Below are 21,116 nucleotides of genomic sequence, written 5' to 3'. Positions count from 1 at the left end.
ACCACACCTGGAGTATTGCGTACAGTTTTGGTCTCCAAATCTGAGGAAGGACATTATTGCCATAGAGGGAGTGCAGAGAAGGTTCACCAGACTGATTCCTGGGATGTCAGGACTGTCTTATGAAGAAAGACTGGATAGACTTGGTTTATACTCTCTAGAATTTAGGAGATTGAGAGGGGATCTTATAGAAACTTACAAAATTCTTAAGGGGTTGGACAGGCTAGATGCAGGAAGATTGCTCCCGATGTTGGGGAAGTCCAGGACAAGGGGTCACAGCTTAAGGATAAGGGGGAAATCCTTTAAAACCGAGATGAGAAGAACTTTTTTCACACAGAGAGTGGTGAATCTCTGGAACTCCCTGCCACAGAGGGTAGTCGAGGCCAGTTCATTGGCTATATTTAAGAGGGAGTTAGATGTGGCCCTTGTGGTTAAGGGGATCAGAGGGTATGGAGAGAAGGCAGGTACGGGATACTGAGTTGGATGATCAGCCATGATCATATTGAATGGCAGTGCAGGCTCGAAGGGCCGAATGGCCTACTCCTGCACCTAATTTCTATGTTTCTATGTTTTGTAAATCCATGCTGACTTTGTCCAATGATTTCACCACTTTCCAAATGTGCTGCTATCCCATCTTTAATAACTGACTCTAGCAGTTTCCCCACTACCGATGTTAGACTAACTGGTCTGTAATTCCCCGTTTTCTCTCTCCCTCCCTTCTTAAAAAGTGGGGTTACGTTTGCTACCCGCCAATCCTCAGGAACTACTCCAGAATCTAAAGAGTTTTGAAAGATTATTACTAATGCATCCACTATTTCTGGAGCTACTTCCTTAAGTACTCTGGGATGCAGCCTATCTGGCCCTGGGGATTTATCGGCCTTTAATCCATTCAATTTACCCAACACCACTTCCCGGCTAACCTGGATTTCACTCAATTCCTCCAACTCCTTTGACCCGCGGTCCCCTGCTGTTTCCGGCAGATTATGTATGTCTTCCTTAGTGAAGATGGAACCAAAGTAGTTATTCAATTGGACCTTGCCTGTTTAAGTGTCTTGTCTAAGTGCCTCGTAAACATAATAATTGTACTTGATTCCATTCTCTTTTCTGGCAATGCCTTTCAGATATTAATAACACTTTGTGTAAACAAAAATCGCTTACCCTTCAGATCTCTGCCTATCTTATGCAATCTTAAGACACACATAAGGATCACTTATCTTCCAGTATATTGACCCAGGAGAAATTGAACTTCTGGTTTGAATTTCGTGATTTGAATCATTGATGTTGCATGTTATTTCACAATGTGGGTCATTTGATACATCGTGATTAAATCAATTTGATCATGTTTGTGAAAAATATTTGATTTGAGTAGTCACATTTTTGAAGGTTGTTCAGTTAATTATTCAGCAATTGAACATATTTGAAATCCCGAAGACATGCACTCAATTTAGAAGTAAAATAAACACATTTTAATTGCACGCATTTGTAATCGCACAAGTGACACAAATAGTTAACTTTTGCTTCAAACTGTCTATTGTTGATCCTGAACACATTATAAATAATCATCCAGTCCACAAAAGAAACTGGATACTCCATATAAAAAAAACACAGCTGGAAAATATACGGTCAAAATAATCTGTCTAGCAGAACATTGACAGTAGGTTTCCATACTTGATATATTTCAATTTTTCTTGCAGAAATACAATATCGTTGTTTAATCTGTTATAAGCCACTTTACCATATGTACGCTTGGTTATTTAAACCTTTGACTGACAATGTAATGCCATTTTCTTGCATAGCTTGATGCCAGTGAACTACTTGTACTCTCCAGAGGATCTTCCTAAAGTGAATAGGCTGTACAGACATCAACGGCAGAGCTTTAGCAAGGTTCCATCTTAGATTAATTGTTGCAATTGTTTTTCTTTAAGAAAGGATTCTTTGGAAGTTATAAGTTGTTCTCCAGTGCCCTAAATGTTGTTTGTATCTTAGGTTACCTTGTAATTGATACCTCAAAAGGTGTTGATGTCAATAAATATGGCCGGGGTTTCTTGCAGTGATTTCAGACATATCTCTGACCACATTGTTGAAATTTCTCTTTTTTATATCAAGAGTTTCCATGCACTTCTCCACAATGACTTCAGTTATAAGATCAGCAGATGTATCTGGTCCTTCAATTTTCAGCGATCAACATATGTCTTGCTTTCTCCAACACGTTGCTTGTGACCTCTGAAGTAGATAAGTACATTGTCATTGTTCATGAATATGTCACTTTCACTCAAATTAGCCTTGAATGTTTCTTAGATCAGTTATGTTTCTGTCGGAATTACATACTACAGGTACCTGGTGCAGATTTTAGCTTTGGCTCGTTCAACTACACCAAAAATCAACGGTTGATTTATGTCCAGTCTGGTTCAAAGGTGTACAGCCCTTGTAACTTTCAATTGGAATGCAACATTATATTGTGAATTCTATTCCTATTTGTACGTGAAAGAGCAGATGGTTCCATCACATGAGCAAATCGTCTAAACCGCTCAAACAGAATTTCATTATGTAATCATGCTGGAAAAACATGCCAAGTTCGGAGCACAAATCCTAGCACAGTGATAACACACCAGTTGATATGTTGGGGAAGCACAGAATGTTCTGGGTCATTGGTTAAACTAACATCAGTAATAGATAATATCGCATTATAATTTCTAAATTGCATCTAAAATTAACTGAAGAAAAGGATTTGTTTTTTTCAAGTCCGAAAAAAAAGTTGCTGAAACTAAAATTGTTTAAACTCATGACCTATAACAGTGTTTTATGAAAGGTGACTAAGGAGAGTGGAAATTCTGCAGTTTCCAATTGATCCTGTGAATTTGAAGATGGCAAATGTGATAATACTATCTAATCAAGGAAGAAGAGGATGTAACGATATTTTGATGTAATGTCAGCATGAGAGGAAATGGTGGAATTTTTAATGAAAATGAAAATAGGCTGGAGCACAGGTTAATGAAAATAAAATAGTGTTAGACTTATGGACTGAGAGAATGGATGCGATGTACTTTGAATTTCAGAATGCTTGTTGTAAGGTTCACTGCAGGAGGTTTCCTAACAAGATTTCCAGAGTCCAGAGTTGGGGGTAATGTAGTTACATATAGAATTGATTATCAACCAGAAAGATGTGAGTGGAAATAAATGGATACTTCTCAGGGTGGCAGTTAGTGTCTAGTGAGGTACTGTAAGTAGTAGTGCTTGGACTCACTATTTAAGATCTAAATCAACAATATAATGGAGGCGGCACAGTGGTGCCGTGGTAAAGTTGCTGCCTCACAACTCTTGCAGCGCCGGAGACCCGGGTTCGATCCCGACTACGGGTGCTGTTTGTATGGAGTTTTACATTCTCGGGTCCGTTTTTTCCGAGATGTTTGGTTTCCTCCCACACGCCAAAGACGTACAGGTTTGTTGATTAATTGGTTTAGTATAAGTGTAAATTGTCCCTGGTGTGTATAGGATCGTGTTAATGTGCGTGGATCGCTGGTAGTTGCAGACTCGATGGGCCGAAGGGCCTGTTTCCACGCTGTATCTCTGAACAAAATTAAAATGTCATATTGTAGGTAGACAAAAATGCTGGAGAAACTCAGCGGGTGAGGCAGCATCTATGGAGCGAAGGAAATGGGCAAGGTTTCGGCCCGAAACTTTGCCCATTTCCTTCGCTCCATAGATGCTGCCTCACCCGCTGAGTTTCTCCAGCATTTTTGTCTACCTTCGATTTTCCAGCATCTGCAATTCCTTCTTAAATAAAATGTCATCATTCCTACTTAGAAAAATAGGTGCAGGAGTAGGCCATTCAAGCCAGCACCACAATTCAATATGATTATGGCTGATCATTTAAAATCAGTCACCCTGTTCCTGCTTTTTCCCCATTTCCCTTCATTCCTTTACCCCAAAGAGCTAATTCTAACTCTCTTGAAAGCATCAAGTGAATTGCCCTCCACTGCTTTTGTGAATTCCACAGATTCACAACTCTCTGGGTGATAAAGTTTTGCCTCATCTCTACCCTAAATGGCCTATCCCTTATACGTCAACTGTGACTGCTGGTTCTGGACTCCCCCAACACCGGGAAATTTCCTGCATCTAGCTTATCCAATCCTTTAAGAATTGTATAAATTTCCATAAGATGCCCTCTCATCCTTCTTAATTCCAGTGAATACAAGCCCAGTCGACCCATTCTTTCATCATATGTCAGTCCCGCCTTCCCGGGAATTAACCTGGTGAACCTACGCTGCACTCCCTCAACGGCAAAATTGTCCTTCCTCAAATTAGGAAACCAAAATTGCACACAATTCTCCAGGTCTAGTCTCACCAGGACCCTGTACAACTGCAGCAGGAGCTCCTTGCTCCTAAACTGAAATCCTCTCGCATTGAAGGCTTTCTTCACTGCCTGCTATACCTGCATGTTTACTTTCAGTGACTGATGTACGAGCACACCCAGGTCTCGTTGCACCTCCCTTTTCCTAATCTGACACCGTTCAGATAATAATCTGCCTTCCTGTTCTTGCCACCAAAGTGGATAACCTCACATTTATCCACATACTGCATCAGCCATGCATATGCCCACTCATCCAACCAATCCAGGTCGCACTGCAGCCTCACGGCATCCTCCTCGCAGCTCACATTGCCACCCAGTGTCATCTGCAAACTTGGAGATGTTACTATAATTCCCTCGTCTAAATTATTAATATATATTGTAAATAACTGAGGTCCCAGCACCGAGCCTTGCGGCACCCCACTAGTAACTGTCTGCCAACCAGTTCTCTATCTATGTCAATACCCTACCCCCAATACCATGTGCTCTAATTTTGCAAACTAATCTCTTGTGTGGGACCTTGTCAAAGGCTTATTGAAAGTCCAGATACACCACAACCACTGGCTCTCCCTTATCCATTCTACTTGTTACATCCTCAAAAGATTCTAGAAGATTAGTCAAGCATGATTTCCCCTTCATAAATCCATGCTATGAGCGATTCTGTCACTGCTTTCCAAATGCGCTGCTATAACATCTTTAATAATTGACTCAATCATCTTCCCCACAACCGATGTAAGGCTAACTGGTCTATAACTCCCCGTTTTCTCTCTCCCTCCTTTCCTAAAAAGTGGAGTTACATTGGCTACCCTCCAGTCCACAGGAACTGATCCAGTCGAGAGAACATTGGAAAATGATCACCAATGCATTCACGATTTCTAGGGCCATCTCCTTGAGTACTCTGGTATGCAGACCATCAGGCCCTGGGGATTTGTCTGCCTTCAGTCCCAACAGTTTACCTAACACCATTTCCTGACTAATGCGGATTCACTTCAGTTCCTCCCTCCCACTAGATCCTCGGCCCCCTGGTATTTCTGGGAAATTATTTGTGTCTTCCTTAGTGAAGACAGAACCAAAGTACTCGTTTAACTGTTCTGCCATTTCCTTGTTTCCCATTAGAAATTCACCTGTCTCGGATTGTAAGGGACCTACATTTGTCTTCGCTAATCTTTTCCATTTTACATGTCTAAAGTAGCTTTTATAGGGAGTCTTTTTATTCCCCACAAGCTTTCTTTCATGCTCTTTTTCTTCCTCTTAATTAACCCCTTTGTTCTCCACAGTTGAATTCTAAATGTCTCCCAGTCTGCCAGTTTGCTGCTTCCTCTGGCCAATTTATATGCCTCTTCCTTGTTTTTAACACTATCCTTGATTTCCCTTGTTAACCACGGTTGAGCCTCTTACCCCGTTTTATTTTTTTGCCATACAGGGATGACCAATATTTTGAGTTCATCCATACGGTCTTTAAATCTTTGCCATTGCATCTCGACCGTCAACCCTTTAAGTATAGTTTGCCAGGCTATCCTAGCGAATTCCTGTCTCATTCCTTCAACGTCTCCTTTTTTTAAGTTCAGGACCCTAGTCTCTGAATAAACCGTGTCACGCTCCATCCTAATGCAGAATTGCACCATATTATTGTCACTGTTGCCCAAAGGGCTTTGCACAACAAGATCACTAACTAATCCTTTGTAGAGTTCCACGCATTGTGTACAGACTCTGTTTCTTTATTAATAGATACAGCCCCGGCACACGCGCATTCAGTTAATATTTAAGTCAAGTGTCAAGAGTATTTTATTGTCATATGTCCCGGATGGGACAATGAAATTCTTGCTTGCTGCAGCACAACAGAATATGTGAATATGTAAACATAGTACATAACGGGGGAAGAGAGAAATAAAAAGTTCAATAAATAACAAATATAGTGCAATAATAATATAGTCTTTTGCAGCTCGGAGCTTATTCGTTGTTGTGTTTAATAGCCTGATAGCTGTAGGAAGAAGCTGTTCCTGAACCTGGACGTTACAGTTTTCAGGCTCCTGTGCCTTCGTCCTGATGGCAATGGTGAAAGAAGTGTGTGGCCAGGGTGATGTGGGTCTTTGATGATTTTGGCTGCCTTTTAGAGGCTCCGACTACGATAGATCCCTTCGACAGTGGGGAGGTCAAAGCCGGTGATGGACTGGGCAGTGGTCACAATTCTTGGATGTTCAAGTTGACGAACCAGGCCACGATGTAACCAGTCAGAATGCTCTCTACCATGCACCTGTAGAAGCGTAGGAGAATCCTCTCCGATTCGCCGTAATCTTCTCAGCAAGTAGGGTCGCTGATGTGCCTTCTTTATAATTGCATCGGTGTGCTGGGTCCAGGAAAGATCTTTGGAAATATGCACCCTTCTCTACCATCGTTCCATTTATGTGAGCAGGATTGTGGGTCCTCATCCTCCCCCTACCAAAGTCCACTGGCAGTTCCTTGGTCTTATTGATGTTGAGAGGCAGGTTGTTGTGGGGGCACGATTTGGTCAGTCAGTCGATCTCACTTCTATACTCTGACTCATCCCCATCTGTGAGTCGTCCAATAACAGTGATATCGTCGGCAAACTTGATGATGAGTTCACACTATGTCCAGCAACGCAGTCATGGGTATAGAATGAGTAAAGCAGGGGGCTGAGCACGCAGCCTTGAGGTGCTCCCGTGCTAATTGTTACTGAGGTTTTTAACTCGAAACCTTGCTGTCGTTCGTGATTACACCAGTTAGCCTCCAACTCCTTTGTTCTCTAATCTCATGCCAGCCCGCCCCCCTTACCGCATGATTGGTCGGCCCAGATCACGCCAATTCACACGAGAGTTCGAGCTCGACAATCGAAGGTTCGAGAGACAAGTGGCTTGACCACAAGATGGCGTCACATGACCCATCCCCCCGCCCCCAGATCCGGAATAATGGAGGCGAGTAGGTTTACGAGTGAAGCGGCCTGATCTCATGTACACGTCTCCTGTGCTCGGGATCGAAACACCAGAGTGGCAGGGCGAAATTCTGCAAGGGCGCCTTGATGTGACTCTGAGCCTTTGAAGTTTGACGGGGGATGAACTCCTTGGCCCAGTTGCCGACCTGTTTGCGCAACCCGTGCCACATGAACTTGGCTGCCACCAGAGCCGTTGTTGCCCAGATGGAAGGGTGAGCCGAACCATGAACCATGTCGAAGATCCGGCGGCGCCAAGCTGCGGGGATGATGGATCTTGGCTGTCCGGTAGACACGTCGCAAATGAGAGTGGTGTCAGCGGGCCTGAATCGCACATCCTCCAACAACAGCCTGAGGTGGCGGTGCGGTAGGCGAGCATCTCCTCGTCCTCTCGCTGTGTGGCCGCCAGGGCCGTGTAGTCGACACCTGGGTCCAAAACGTGGATGGCATTGATGGCGGTGCGGGATAACGCATCTGCGACCTGCTGAAAGCAAGTCGTGTACTCAGAGTTGTAGGTCAAGTGACGCTGCTGCCGGGATGACCAGGGGTCAGACACCTTGGCGAAGGCAAACGTGAGTGGCTTGTGATCGGTGAAAGCTGTGAAATGCCTGCCCTCGAGGAAGTGGCGGTAATGCCGGATGGCTAGATAGATCGCAAGGAGCTCTTGGTCGAAAACGCTGTACTTCTGCTCGGGAGGTCTCAGGTGACGACTGAAAAAGGCAAGGGGCTGCCAGCTTCCATCAATCAGTTGTTCCAGCACTCCTCCCACCGCTGTGCCAGATGCATCAACACTGCGAGTGGTCGGCACGTAGATAGACCATCATTGTTGCCTTTGCCAGCGCCTCTTTGGCGTTGTTGAAAGCGGTCGTGGCTGCGGCGTCACAAACAATTTCCTTGAACAGCAGTTGCATGATTTACCATGCCGACAAACTTTTGGAGTCCCTAATCTCACGCCAAACCGCCCCCCCCCCCCCCCCCCCCCCCCACCACCGCATGATTGGTCGGCCCAGATCACGGCAGTTCACGCGAGAGTTCGAGCTCGACACTCGAAGGTTTGAGAGAAAAGTGGCTTGACCACATCTTCCTCATTACACATTACCCAATCTAGGATGGCCTGCCCTCTAGTCGGTTCCTCTACATTTTGCTTTAAGAAACCATCCCGTATACATTCCATGAAATCCTACTCCTCAGTGCTCTTACCAATTTGGTTGGCCCAATTTATATGTAGATTAAAGTCACTCATGATAACTGCTGTACCTTTGCTACACGCATTCCTAATTTCATGCTTGATCTAATCCCCAACCTCCCAACTGCTGTTTGGCTATTTTGCAGTTCTACCAAGACCGATTCTACAGCATCCAAGCTAATGTCTCTCCTTGCTATTGCATTAACCTCCTCTTTAACCAGCAATGCCGCCCCACCTCCTCTTCCTTTCTGTCTATCCTTCCTGAATATTGATATGCATGTTTATCTCACAGCCTTGGTCACTGTGGTGGAGGTTTATGTTAAAATATACTTTGTGTGTTCTGTTGCTTTTTATTAGTATGACGTATGGCAAATCAAATTCCTAGTATGTTGCAAACCATACTTGGCTAATAAAGTAAAGTATGAGTATGAGTATTCAAATCACCCACCTTATTACGAATGCTCCTCGCATTAAGGCACAAAGCTTTCAGGCACAAGGTGCCGCTGATGTTGGTTTACAAAAAAAACAATGTGCTGGAATAAATCTGCGAGTCAGGCAACATCTCTGGAAGGTACACAAAAAAGCTGGAGAAACTCAGCGGGTGCAGCAGCATCTATGGAGCGAAGGAAATAGGCAACGTTTTGGCCCGAAACGTTGCCTATTTCCTTCGCTCCATAGATGCTGCTGCACCCGCTGAGTTTCTCCAGCTTTTTTGTGTACCTTCGATTTTCCAGCATCTGCAGTTCCTTCTTAAACATCTCTGGAAGATTTGGTTAGGTGACAATTTTCAAGTCGGGACACTTCTCCAGACTCTTGTCTGAAGAAAGGTCCTGACTGGAAATGTTGCCTATCCATGTCTTCCAGTGATGCTGCCTGACCCACTGATATATTCTAGAACTTTTTTTTGTCATATTTCCAAGTTGTTCATCACACAAACATTGGTGGTATTGCAGAGAGAAAGGATAATGACGTTAAGAATCTTTTAGTAGATGTACATAAGATGATTATGTGAGCAAGAATATGGCGGATGGAACATAATGTAGAAAAATGTATAATTATTAACTTTGGTGCAGAAAACAGAAAAACAATTATTAGAAATTGTATGAGATTGGATAATATGTTCAAAGAGAACTAGAAGTACTGGTACACATGTCACTGAAAGCCAATATGCAATTGAGGCCAGCAATTCTGCAACGCAAATGATATGTTGGCCTTTCTTATCAAGTTATCTTTCTGCAATAATGAGAGACCTTTTTTTGGACTACTCCACGAATAGTATGTACAGTCTATTTTTCTCTCAGAGATACAGCGCAGAAACACTGCAATGCCACACTGTGTCCACACCTCCCCATTGTGTCCACACCCCCCCATACACTAGCCCTATCCTACACATTAGGGACAATTTACTATTTTTAGCGAAGCCAATTAACCTGTACGTCTTTGGAGTGTGGGAGGAAACCACACTACCCTGCAAAAACCCATGTGGTCACGGGGAGAGCGTACAATCTCCTTACAGATAACCCCCTAGTCAGGATCGAACCCGGGTCTCTGGTGCTGGAAGGCAGCAACTCTACCGCTATGCCACCGTGCCGGCCTTCTGGTCAGTTCTTGTTGGATTATCAAGAAATGCACATCATCACCAAAGGAGTGCAACAAAGATTCAGGTGACTAGTTCCCGAGATGGTAGCAGTTCCCTTTGAGGATTTCTCTTTTATTCTCTGAAGTTCAAAAGTGATTGAATTGTACAAAATTCCTTTATGGTTCATGCAGGGGTTCCATACCTCGGGCTCAGTCATTCAAATGGTAGATTTCTTGATGAATGGCAGAGTGACCTGAAATGTCCAACTGGCCTACTATTTCTTCAATCTTTCAACCCAGCTAGATTTGAGGCAGCGGGTTGCAAACCTAGAGGTAAATTGGATTATTTTTGGCAGCTCAATTTCAGTGAAGTTCTGGAGTTTGCTGCGAGGCCATGAAACAAAAGCAGGAGGTGGAATTTGTCTGAACTGTGCTTTTTTTGGTTAACATGGGCGCAGTGAGTTGAGTGACCACATCTAATGCAGTTTGTTTCTGTGATAAAGATGTGCCCTGCAGGTAGATTATTCACTTCAACATCTGGTTGCATTTAGCCATTTAGGCACAGTCTGACCAGGAAACGCCCTGGAATTATGGACTTGTAACTACCGCTAACATCAGTGGTCGGCATGTTATTGGAGGAGATACTGTGAGATAGGATCTATACACTTTTGGAAAAGCCAGTACTGATTACTGTTAATGGTTTATTATTGTCATGTGTACTGCGATACAGTGAAACACTTTGTTTTACATGTTATCCAGGCAAAGCATACCATTCATGAGTACATCAGATAGTGCAAAATTGAAAATAAACAGAGTGCAGTGCACAGTGTTTGGGTGCAGAAAGAATGCAGTTTTAAAAAAGTGCAAGGTCATCAAAGAGGTGGATTGGAATGTCGGGATATTAGTTTTGTTTATTATCATGTGTACCGCAATCTTTTTGTTGCGTGCTGTCCAGTCAGTGGAAAGACGATACATGATTACAATCCTAACATGTGGGAAATCTGTCTTGAATCTGGTGATACTTGCTTTCAAGCTTTTATACCTTCTGCCTGACAGGAGAAGAGGAAAGAATCACCAGAGTGTGAGTGGTCCTTAGTTATGTTTGCTACGTTCCCAAGGCATTATGAAGTACAGATGGAATTGATGGATGGGATGAGTGGTGGTAAGTGGTTGGTGAAGAGCGTGGTTTGTGCAGGGAGGAACTGCAGATGCTGGTTTTTCACTGAAGAAGGACACAAAAAGCTGGGTAACTCAGCGGGTCAGGCAGTATCTCTGGAGGAAAGGAGTAGGTGACATTTCGGATCGATACCCTTCTTCAGACATTGTGTGATGGACTGAGGGATAGTCAGGGTGGCTTTGTGCATAACCAAGACATTTGATGACGGCATATGGTAGATGGTGTGTGCATGGATTTCAGCAAGGTCTTTGAGCATGGCAGGCTGGTCTGGAAGGTTAAATCACATAACATCAATGGCATGCTTGTCAATTGGAGACAATATTGTTTTGATGTTGGAAAAAGAGGGTTTCAGGTTATTTTTCTGACTGGAGTCTGTAACAAGTGGCGCACCACAGGGGTCAGTATTGGTTTCCCTGTCATGTGTTATTTATCCTTACAATTTGGATATGAATATACATGGTTTGTAAGTTTGCGGATAACTCCAGAATTGGTGGTGCAGTGAACAGTGAAGCTTATCTGTGATTACAGTGATCAACCTCGAGTCATCATGTCATATGGCATGGAAATAGGCCCTGAAGCCAAACTTGGCAATGCTGACCAAGATGTTCCATCTACACTCGTCCCACTTGCCTGTGTTTAGTCCATACCCTTCTAAACCTTTCCTATCCATGTACCTGTCTGAATGTCTATATGTTGTTATGGTACCTTCCTCTACCTCTGTGGCAGCTGGGCCTACGAGAGCATTGGAGGCTGAGGAGTGAACTGAACAAAGCATTCAAAACCGTGGGAAATAGCCTCATCTTTTACCCACGGTAGGGGAATCAATAACTAGGTTGTAAGGTCTGAGTGGAAAAATTTAACAAGGTTCCCGAGGGATAACTTTTTCTCACAGGGTGGTGCGTACATGGAATAAGCTGCCAGAAGAAATGGTATAGGTGGGTAGCATTATGACATTAAAAGGCACTTAGACAGGTCCATGGAGAGGAATGGTTTTGAGCAATATGGACCATGCAACTGCAAGTGAGACAAGCTCAGTTGAGCAAATTGGTTGGCATGGATGAGTTGTGTCTCATGGCTTGATTCCGTGCTGTACAGTTCTATGACTAACCATGGGGACTTTAGACTTCAGAGATACAGCGTGGAAACAAGCCCTTTGGCCCACCAAGTCTGAGCCGACCAGTGATCACCTGTACTCTAGTTCTCTCCGACATAATAAGGACAATTTACAATTTTAACAAAATTAATTTACCTACAAACCTGTAATTTTTTGGAGTTTGGGATGAAGCACGCAGTGACAGGGAGAATGTACAGTCAGCACCGTAGTCCGAATCGCACCCAGGTCTCTGGCGCTGTAAGGCAGTAAATGTACCGCTGCGTCTGCCCACTGCATCTTCAGTTAGCAGAAATTCTTTTGATTTTTGACGTGTTTTTTTCAGAGGTTGAATAATAATTTCCCTTTTAAATTTGGAAAGTGTAGTTGCTGGTTTTCGTAGACATTGCCACAGAGCTAACATTTTCTTAGCATTCCTGATTTGTAATGAACCTAACGCAATGTTCCCACCCGTGATCTACGTGTGTCCATTCTGTGAAGGCTTTAAACATATGTGGACTAAAGTGTTTCAACAGGAACCTTGTACAATTCAAATAGTAGTTCTGCATTGTCACTTTTGAAATCGAAGATTACATGATTTCATAGCATTGGGTCTCTTGAGTCTGTCATGGGAGCTGAGTAATGACCTCGCCAATATTGGTAGACACTCGGTTCTGGAAATTTTGAGTGTTAGTTTATCAAGAAGAATTGTTTGAGATCACTTTTTATCCCCAGAGTTCTTGAACTTGGGCTACTTGCCATAAAGAATCAAATGAATAAAACTCATGAACACTAGCACTTGAAAAAGACAGAAGCCTCACCAACTGTTTATTGTGTTTAAATTTGTCAGGGAACATCACTGCTTAATTCATGGTAATATTAACCTGAACGACATTGGATTTTTCGACCAGTTCGGTTGAATTGTGTCGAACAGTTGAGTTGTGTCGAACAGTTCTTGTTCGACACAAGACGATCTTGGTGTCTTAGTGCATAATTTACAAAAAACTAATTTTTCATTGGCATTAAGGATGACTTGCTTTCATCCCTGTGTTATGGGTTCTGAGGTAGCTCATCATACCAGTAAAGGAAATGCAGAATATTCCACAGATGGGGCAGGAAATGCCTGATGATAGTTTGGGAAATGCTGAGTTCCTCTACTTAGGTAGGGCTTCTGTCTGCATATGATTTATGGTCTCGTGGCCATCCTGAATGTTTCTTCTCCACTTGGAGAAGTCATGGGTCAGAGATTCTATGGGGTCAGTGGAAATGTTGCTGCTTTTTCAAGATAACTCTAAGAATATTATTTTCCTCTGTCTGCCTGATGATTTCTTCCCTTCACAGAGTTCAGAGTAGCATAGATGTTTTAGAAGTCTGCTGTCAGATATAGCCTGTCTAGTGGGGATGACTGAATATAATCAGGGTTTGTTGTTAGGTATGTTTGCCTGGGGGAGGACACTAATAATGTTCAATTTTTTATCTTTTGGAGAATTTTGTGGAGACATCCCTGATTTACTGAGATTCAATACAGAATGAGACGACCTATTAATAACTCTGCAGGTCAATCAGGTTGTTAGCACCTGAAGGAAGAATTTTAAGTTTAAGGATGGTACAGACGATAATTTCAGTTGCCTTCAGTCCCAGTCACAGAGGGAAACTGTCTATTTTTATCTTTGTAAAGTTTCTACCTTTTACCAGTGCATGAATATAGTTCATATCGTTCATGAATTTGTACTATACTGTTAAATCTTGCAGATGGAAGGTAATTCAAGTTGAAGTATTTTGATAAAATTACCATAGAACACAGACCACTGCAGCATAGGAACAGGCCTTTTGGATCATGATTTCTGGATTAACCATGATGTCAACTTAAACAGGTTTTAAATTTTTTTACATTTTAGGTTTATCATCGTCACATGTACCGCGCGGTACAGTGGAAAGTTTTGTTTTGCATAAAATCCCAGCCGATCAGATATAAAATACCTAAGTACAATCAAGTCAAACTCGAGTACAATAAATAGAGCAAAGGGGAAAGATACTAAATGCAGAATATAATTCTCAACGCGTCAATTCTATAAACAGCATTGATGCATCCCTCCAACCTCTGACTGTTGATGCGACTGTCTAGATATCTCTTCAATATTGTTATTGTCTGCTTCCGCTACTTAGACTGAAAGGGTGTTTCATCAGGCACTTTGTAATGGGGCTTTTTCACGGGGCGAGTTGACGCAAGATGTCACCAGAGTGAAGAGGTCGTGGTCCAGCACGAGTCTAGCACGATATAACGGGGGTAGATAAAGAGTTCCCACGGTACTCGGCATTTCTGTTATTTGTGCGAGTGACTTGTCCGTTTCCCGAGCTTTCGCGTTAAATCTTGAATGAACATCGTGAACTACACGTGACGCAAATGATGTAACTTTTTTTTTCACACACTATAAATATCCTCCCTTGGTTGAATTGGCTCATTTGGAGACATGCCTATACTAAGTAATTTCGAGTACAGGATGGTGGTTTTTTTCATTGACGCGCTGTCTGCGACTTTTTTACTTTGCAGCTGCAGGGCACAGACAGACTTATAAGAGAAGTTTAAGTTAACTGCAAACACAGCACTTTTACATCAATAGCAATGTATGTTTTTAAATCTTGGATAACATTAAATAGTTCTCCTCTTGATGAACTTATATATCGTTATATAAACTCACATGAGCACTCGGGAAACTCGGCAGCCTTCGTCTCCAGCAGGTTCCTTTTTCTCTCCCTGTTTCTATAATCCTCTCTGGATTTATCGTAGAGAATCTCGTTAAATTGGTACCATTCTACAAGTTCCCCCTCTTGTTCCCTGGTGAAGTTATATGGCCTTACCTTCTGCCATCTTCCCTTTACATAAGCGTCTGTAGAGGCTATTCCTACAACGGCTACTGGGGAGGCAATCTGAATTGCACCTTGCTCACCCTCTCCCTGCTCCAAGGAGCCCACAGGCAGTGTTATCTGTGGCATCTCCTGTTGCCTCTCCACCTGTCTCTCTTGCTGCGTCTCCTCCTCATTCTCCTGCATGGCAAAAACATCTCTGACACGCTTTACCCCCTTTGAGATTTTCTGGGAGCCATCTCTGCAAGTGTTCCTGTTAAAAAGATTATCCAACAATGACAATTAGGTGGGACGTCCTCGAAGGACACATGTTCCCATGTCGATATTGAGACCACCTTTTTACTCACCTTCTGTCCCCTCTGTCCAGCTTCCGGGTTTACCGTTCGCACGAGTTCCCACGCGCTATATCTCTAAAATCTGAAGTTAGGTAATGTCTAAAGGAACTGCAGACGCTGGTTAATGCTGGTTAATATGCACAGAAGGACACAAAATGTTGGTGTAACTCAGCAGGTAAGTCAGATCTGGGAAGAAAAACATAAAAAGCTGGAGTAAGTCAGCGGGTCAGGCAGCATCTCTGGAGAAAAAGAATAGGTGACGATTCGAATCGGAGCCCTTCTTCAGACAGCCTAATCGGAATTGAGTCTGAAGATGTGTCTCGTCCCGAAACATCAGCTTTTTTTCTCCAGAGATGCTGCTTGACTCGCTGAGTTACTCCAGCTTTTTGTGTCTGTCTTCGGTTTAAACCAGCATGTGCAGTTCACTCCTTACACGGGTCTCTGTACAACATTGATTGGTAGCGTTCCGGACCCCTGGACCCGAGGACTCCGACCTGTATCTCTCAAAGAAGTACATGTGAAAAATTTCTCACGGACCATAAAAATGCGTAACCTTTCAGTAAAGTCCCTTTTAAAGTCCCTTTTAAAGATTATAGTTATTTTCTTGAATCTCATTAACATAACTCATGAATAAGTTGATGTCCATATGCGGATGCAAATCTTTATTTTTATTTATTTTTTAAATTCAATCCCACAGAAGATAATTTTTACTCACCTTCTGTCCCCTCTGTCCAGCTTCCGGGTTCACCGTTCGCAGGAGTTCCCACGGTACCCGCAAGAGTTATTACGGATATCGCACTGGCCACTACGTTCATATAATGTTGCAATGCTCAACCACAAGTGTACAAGTCAATCTTGGAGAAATTCAAACTTTCTTGAATTTTCTCCCGAGTGACCAAGTTACACGATGACCTGCCGTTAGCGCTACGGTGGTCCACGGTGGTCCACAAATGCCGTACTGTTATCGCACGAGGTTCCCACGATTTTAAACTCCGGTTAACTCTTGCGTCAAGTCGCCCCGTAAAAAGGCCGCTTTAAACAAATATTTGCGCTGTAAATTTCCTTCAAATGTACCCTCAACCAGGAAAATCATAAACAATTGTTTATTACCTGAACCTAAACCTGAACAAATATCATTAAAAATATGGTACTGTAATTTTATCAGTGGATTCATCAGTTTAAAAAAATTGCATCTTAAATTTTAATTGGTTGCAGCGTAGCTGTGGTATTGCTACTTAATTATTATAGTCCAGGAGGACGCTGATTCAGCTGAAAAATCCCATATGTGGTTGCCCTTCCCTCGCTGGAATCATCTAACAAGCCTACCAGCTCTCCTTTAGTTCTTTTGCCATTTACCAACATGACGGGGAACTTCCAAAAGCTCTGCATGTGTCTGGATGTGGAAGGAAACCTCACAACAGCACAATCCCATGTTGTCATCCTGACAATGTGGAAACTGCACAAAGGCAGCAGCTGCAGTCAAGATTGAACCCAGGTCTTTCGGACTGAGGTAGCAGTACCAACTGCAGTGCCACCATGCCCATCTGACACATGAAAATATTACTTCCATTTTTAGAACCCTCAAAGGATAATACATGTGACATTGCCAACTTGCATCTTTCATTGTATGGTACCTTTGATGTATCAACTTTAAATCTGGCATGGACTGCATAAGCTTCCCCAGTTGACCAGAATAAATAAGTCCAAATTATTTGGAGATACAAGGAACTGCAATGCTGGAATTTTGAGCAAAACATGCAGTGCCGGAGTAACTCAACAGGTCTGGAGTAACTCAACAGGCACGAGGAGGGAATGGACAGGCGACGTTTTGGGTCCAAGTCTGATGAAGGGTCCTGACCTGAACCGCAGCTTGTTCATTCCCACTACAGTTGCTGCCTGACCCACTGAGTTCCTCCAGTATTTTGTGTTTTAGTTTAAATTGTTTGCCTTGGGGTGTACTGCCTCATTGCTGATTTTTCTTGTGCTTGTATTTGATAATGGATTTTCTGATCCTGTCCTAAAATGTTCTCTTGTTGCAGGTTGACTTAATGCAGATGATCTCTGATATTAAATTACCTATTTTTAGATTTTTGAGCAAGAGTTTCCACTGATGAACTGCTGAGAACTATTGTGGACTATTCGTCATAGAGTGATGCAGTGTGGAAACAGGCCCTTCGGCCCAACTCGCCCACATCGGCCAACAATGTCCCAGCTCCACTAGTCCCACTTGCCTGCGCCTGGTCCAAATCCCTCCAAACCTGTCCTATCCATGTACCTGTCTAATTGTTTCTTAAACGATGGGATAGTCCCAGCCTCAACAACCTCCTCTGGCAGCTTGTTCCATACACCCACCACCCTTTGTGTGAAAAAGTTACCCCTCGGATTCCAATTAAATCTTTTCCCCTTCACCTTGAACCTCTGTCCTCTGGTCCTCGATTCCCCTACTGTGGGCAAAAGACTCTGTGCATCTACCCAATCTATTGCTCTCATGATTTTGTACACCTCTATAAGATCTCCCCTCATCCTCCCGCGCTCCATGGATTAGAGACTAAGCTTACTCAACCTCTCCCTATAGCTCACACCCTCTAGTCCTGGCAACATCCTCGTAAATATTTTCTGATCCCTTTCAAGCTTGACAATAGCTTTCCTATAACATGATGCCCAGAACTGAACACAATATTCTTAATGCAGTCTCACCCACGTCTTATACAACTGCAACATGACCTTGCAAATGGAGGAGGACTGGCCAAATTTTTGTGCCTTCCACCACAGTGATGAATGCTGTGGTGGATGTTTGTGTTACAGTTTTATTGTGTGTTCTTTATTATTGTACTGCTGCTGACAACCCAAATTTCCACCAACCCTGGTTGTGTGGCAATAAATTATATCTATCTATCTATCTATCTAACTGCTACACTCAATACTCTGACTGATGAAGGCCAAAGTGCCTATTATTAGACCTGACACTCTGTGGAATGACTTGAAGTGCTATATTTGGATTGTTAATTCTTTTTTAGTGGATTTGATTCAAGATCTTTTTGTGGTTTGTGATATGTTTTTCTATGCATGATATATTTCCAAATTATCCTCCTCCAAAATGATCGTACCTAAGGAAGTGCTAACAGGGTCTTCATTTATCGAGACATGAGGGATTAATGGAAGTAATTTTTATTCAATTTTTTTTGGATGTGTATGTTTAATAAAGTAATTGCAAAGATTTGTTGCAATGCAGTGTGTTAGTTTATATATTTTTTTCAGAAACGATCATTTATTTGCAGCACTGCATAGAAGCTATAAGCAATAAACACAATATATTAAATTCAAAACCTTTTTTCTCTTTGGCAAGCATTTTTGAATTGTGGAAATTGCTGACATTATTATTACATTTGAGCACATTTTTCTAAACGGTAGATATTATTTTCCAGATTAAAATGATGTGTTGGCTTTCTTACTGAAAATATTGAACAGATTTCCAATTCTTTATACTTGGCAAAGCAAGATACTTTTTTTTGAAGCAAAAGGAATGTTGATGTGTTCATCCAGCAGCTTTTTTTTTCCACATTGTGCTGTTTTGACTAGCCATATCACCCTTAATGCGAAGTTCCCTGAAACTGTAAATAATTTGAAAATTACAATTTATTCACTGGCATTGACTAGGTTTCTTTCTGGCTCTCGACTGAAGGGTTGTGTTATGAGGAAATGCATTTTCCATTTGATGTATGGGTCTGCAATAGATATTGCTTCACAGGAACATAGAATTAATTTGTGTCATATGTGATCTATATGCCATTTAATTTAATTTTCATGATATCAACATGCTGAAAATCCATAATCATACTGCACGCAAGATAGCAATTTATTTGTCATATCCACAATGTTTATTTGGAGATGAATTCACTTAGTTCCACTCTCCAGCACTTTCTTCATATCCTTCAAATGTCTTATCTTCCAAATATTTATTTCCATTTGAATGCTACTGTTGAATGTAAATGCACTACGTCCACCTCACAGTGTATTACAAACCATTCCTTGCATGAGACAGTTTGTCCTTGTATCAAGTGTAGGAAAGAACTGCAGATGCTGGGTTAAATCGAAGGTAGACACAAAATGCTGGAGTAACTCAGCGGGACAGGCAGCATCTCTGGAGAGAAGGAATGGGTGATGTTTTGGATCAAGACCCAAGAGAGGAGAACTTCTTCAAAGTAGGCAAACATAGAAAATAGGTGCAGGAGGAGGCCATTCGGCCCTTCGAGCCAAACCTTGAGGAGATTTTGCAGTGGAGCACTCCGAAGAAGGGTCTTGACCCAAAATGTCACCCATTCCTTCTCTCCAGAGATGCTGCCTATCCAGCTGAGTTACTCCAGCATTTAGTGTCCTTGTATCATCTCTGGTTGTTCCAGCCATTATCTTATATTTGTACATTTTCAGCCCTTAAACTTTTGTATACAGTTTCTGTTTGGTCATCTGAATCATTCATGATTTTAATGATCTCTTATTAATTGATCCTTGCAGCTTCTTTGCTCCAGTGTGAACAACCTCAGCTTTTCTCCTATATGTAATTTCTTATCCCATTAACTATTTTTGCAACAGTTACTGTGACCCCCACAAAGCCTTTGTTCTTCTTGAAAGGCGGTGCCCAAAATTAAATACAGAACTCATCTGGGAAAGAACAATATTTTAAAGTGTAACTCCTGTCATTTGTACTTCTTTTCTTCTACTTGTCCTCCTGCTCTATTCCATTCTATCTCTGTTTTTATTTTACTACAGATATTGACATTTTATGTCGCACCCACGTCCAGGTGATTAGTGTATGCCGAACACTGCACTGGTCCTACAAGTGAAACATGGGAAATGTTACCATCCTCTTGGCAGTCCAAAGATCCAATGTAGACCACATTTACTTATGATCCATCAGCAATTTTCCATCTCATTATGTATCACTTATTTCTGAAACAAAATATTTGTTGTTGAAATGAACTGATATTTTGGCTCATCTTTAAAATCTATGGGCACAATGTAAACGCCATTATCCTCATTCACCCACTTTGATGCTCATCAAAATGCAGTTAAGCTGATTTACGTTGAGCAGATCTCTGAATACAATCAGTGTTTGCACATCCAATTGGCTTACAGATTTTCCTATTGGGTTATTCTTTGTTAACAGCTTCCCACTATTGATGCTAAACTCGAAGCATAGATTTATTCTGCATTTTACAAAAATAATTGTACTGCACCTGAACTCTGGCCAGTACTTCTACAATTTCACATTTTCTTCAATGTCATCAAATCTAAATTCTGGAGCTCCATACCCAGAAACGCTGTGGATACATTCACAGGCAATTCTATAGTCGTTCCAATATGTGTCTTACCAAACCTTGTGCACATATGCACTGTGCCGAGCTTGCACTTGTTTCATCTATTATAAATCATAAATATGTTTTATTATTTTCATTCCATTTCTCCCAGTCCTTTTGCACCTTACACTTTTTAATTAAAAAAATGTAACCAATGCCTTATTGTTGATCCAATTTAGTGGATGAGTACAATAATACAGAGAATTTGGTGAAGAAATAGAGTTTAAATGTTAGTGGAA

The 21,116-nt window shown here is 42.1% G+C and overlaps 1 protein-coding gene across 5 annotated transcripts in view; it reads left to right on the top strand.

Moving 5' to 3' along the window:
- Window positions 1-21,116, top strand: part of mpp7 (membrane palmitoylated protein 7) — a 424,513-nt gene that overhangs the window by 198,795 nt on the left and 204,602 nt on the right. The gene's annotated exons all lie outside the window — the stretch shown is intronic.

Source organism: Amblyraja radiata, chromosome 2, assembly GCF_010909765.2.
Source record: "Amblyraja radiata isolate CabotCenter1 chromosome 2, sAmbRad1.1.pri, whole genome shotgun sequence".
In the NCBI taxonomy this organism is placed as follows: Eukaryota; Metazoa; Chordata; class Chondrichthyes; order Rajiformes; family Rajidae; genus Amblyraja; species Amblyraja radiata.
Note: the sequence above shows the minus strand (reverse complement) of the source record. Positions and strands in the feature narration are given on the sequence as shown.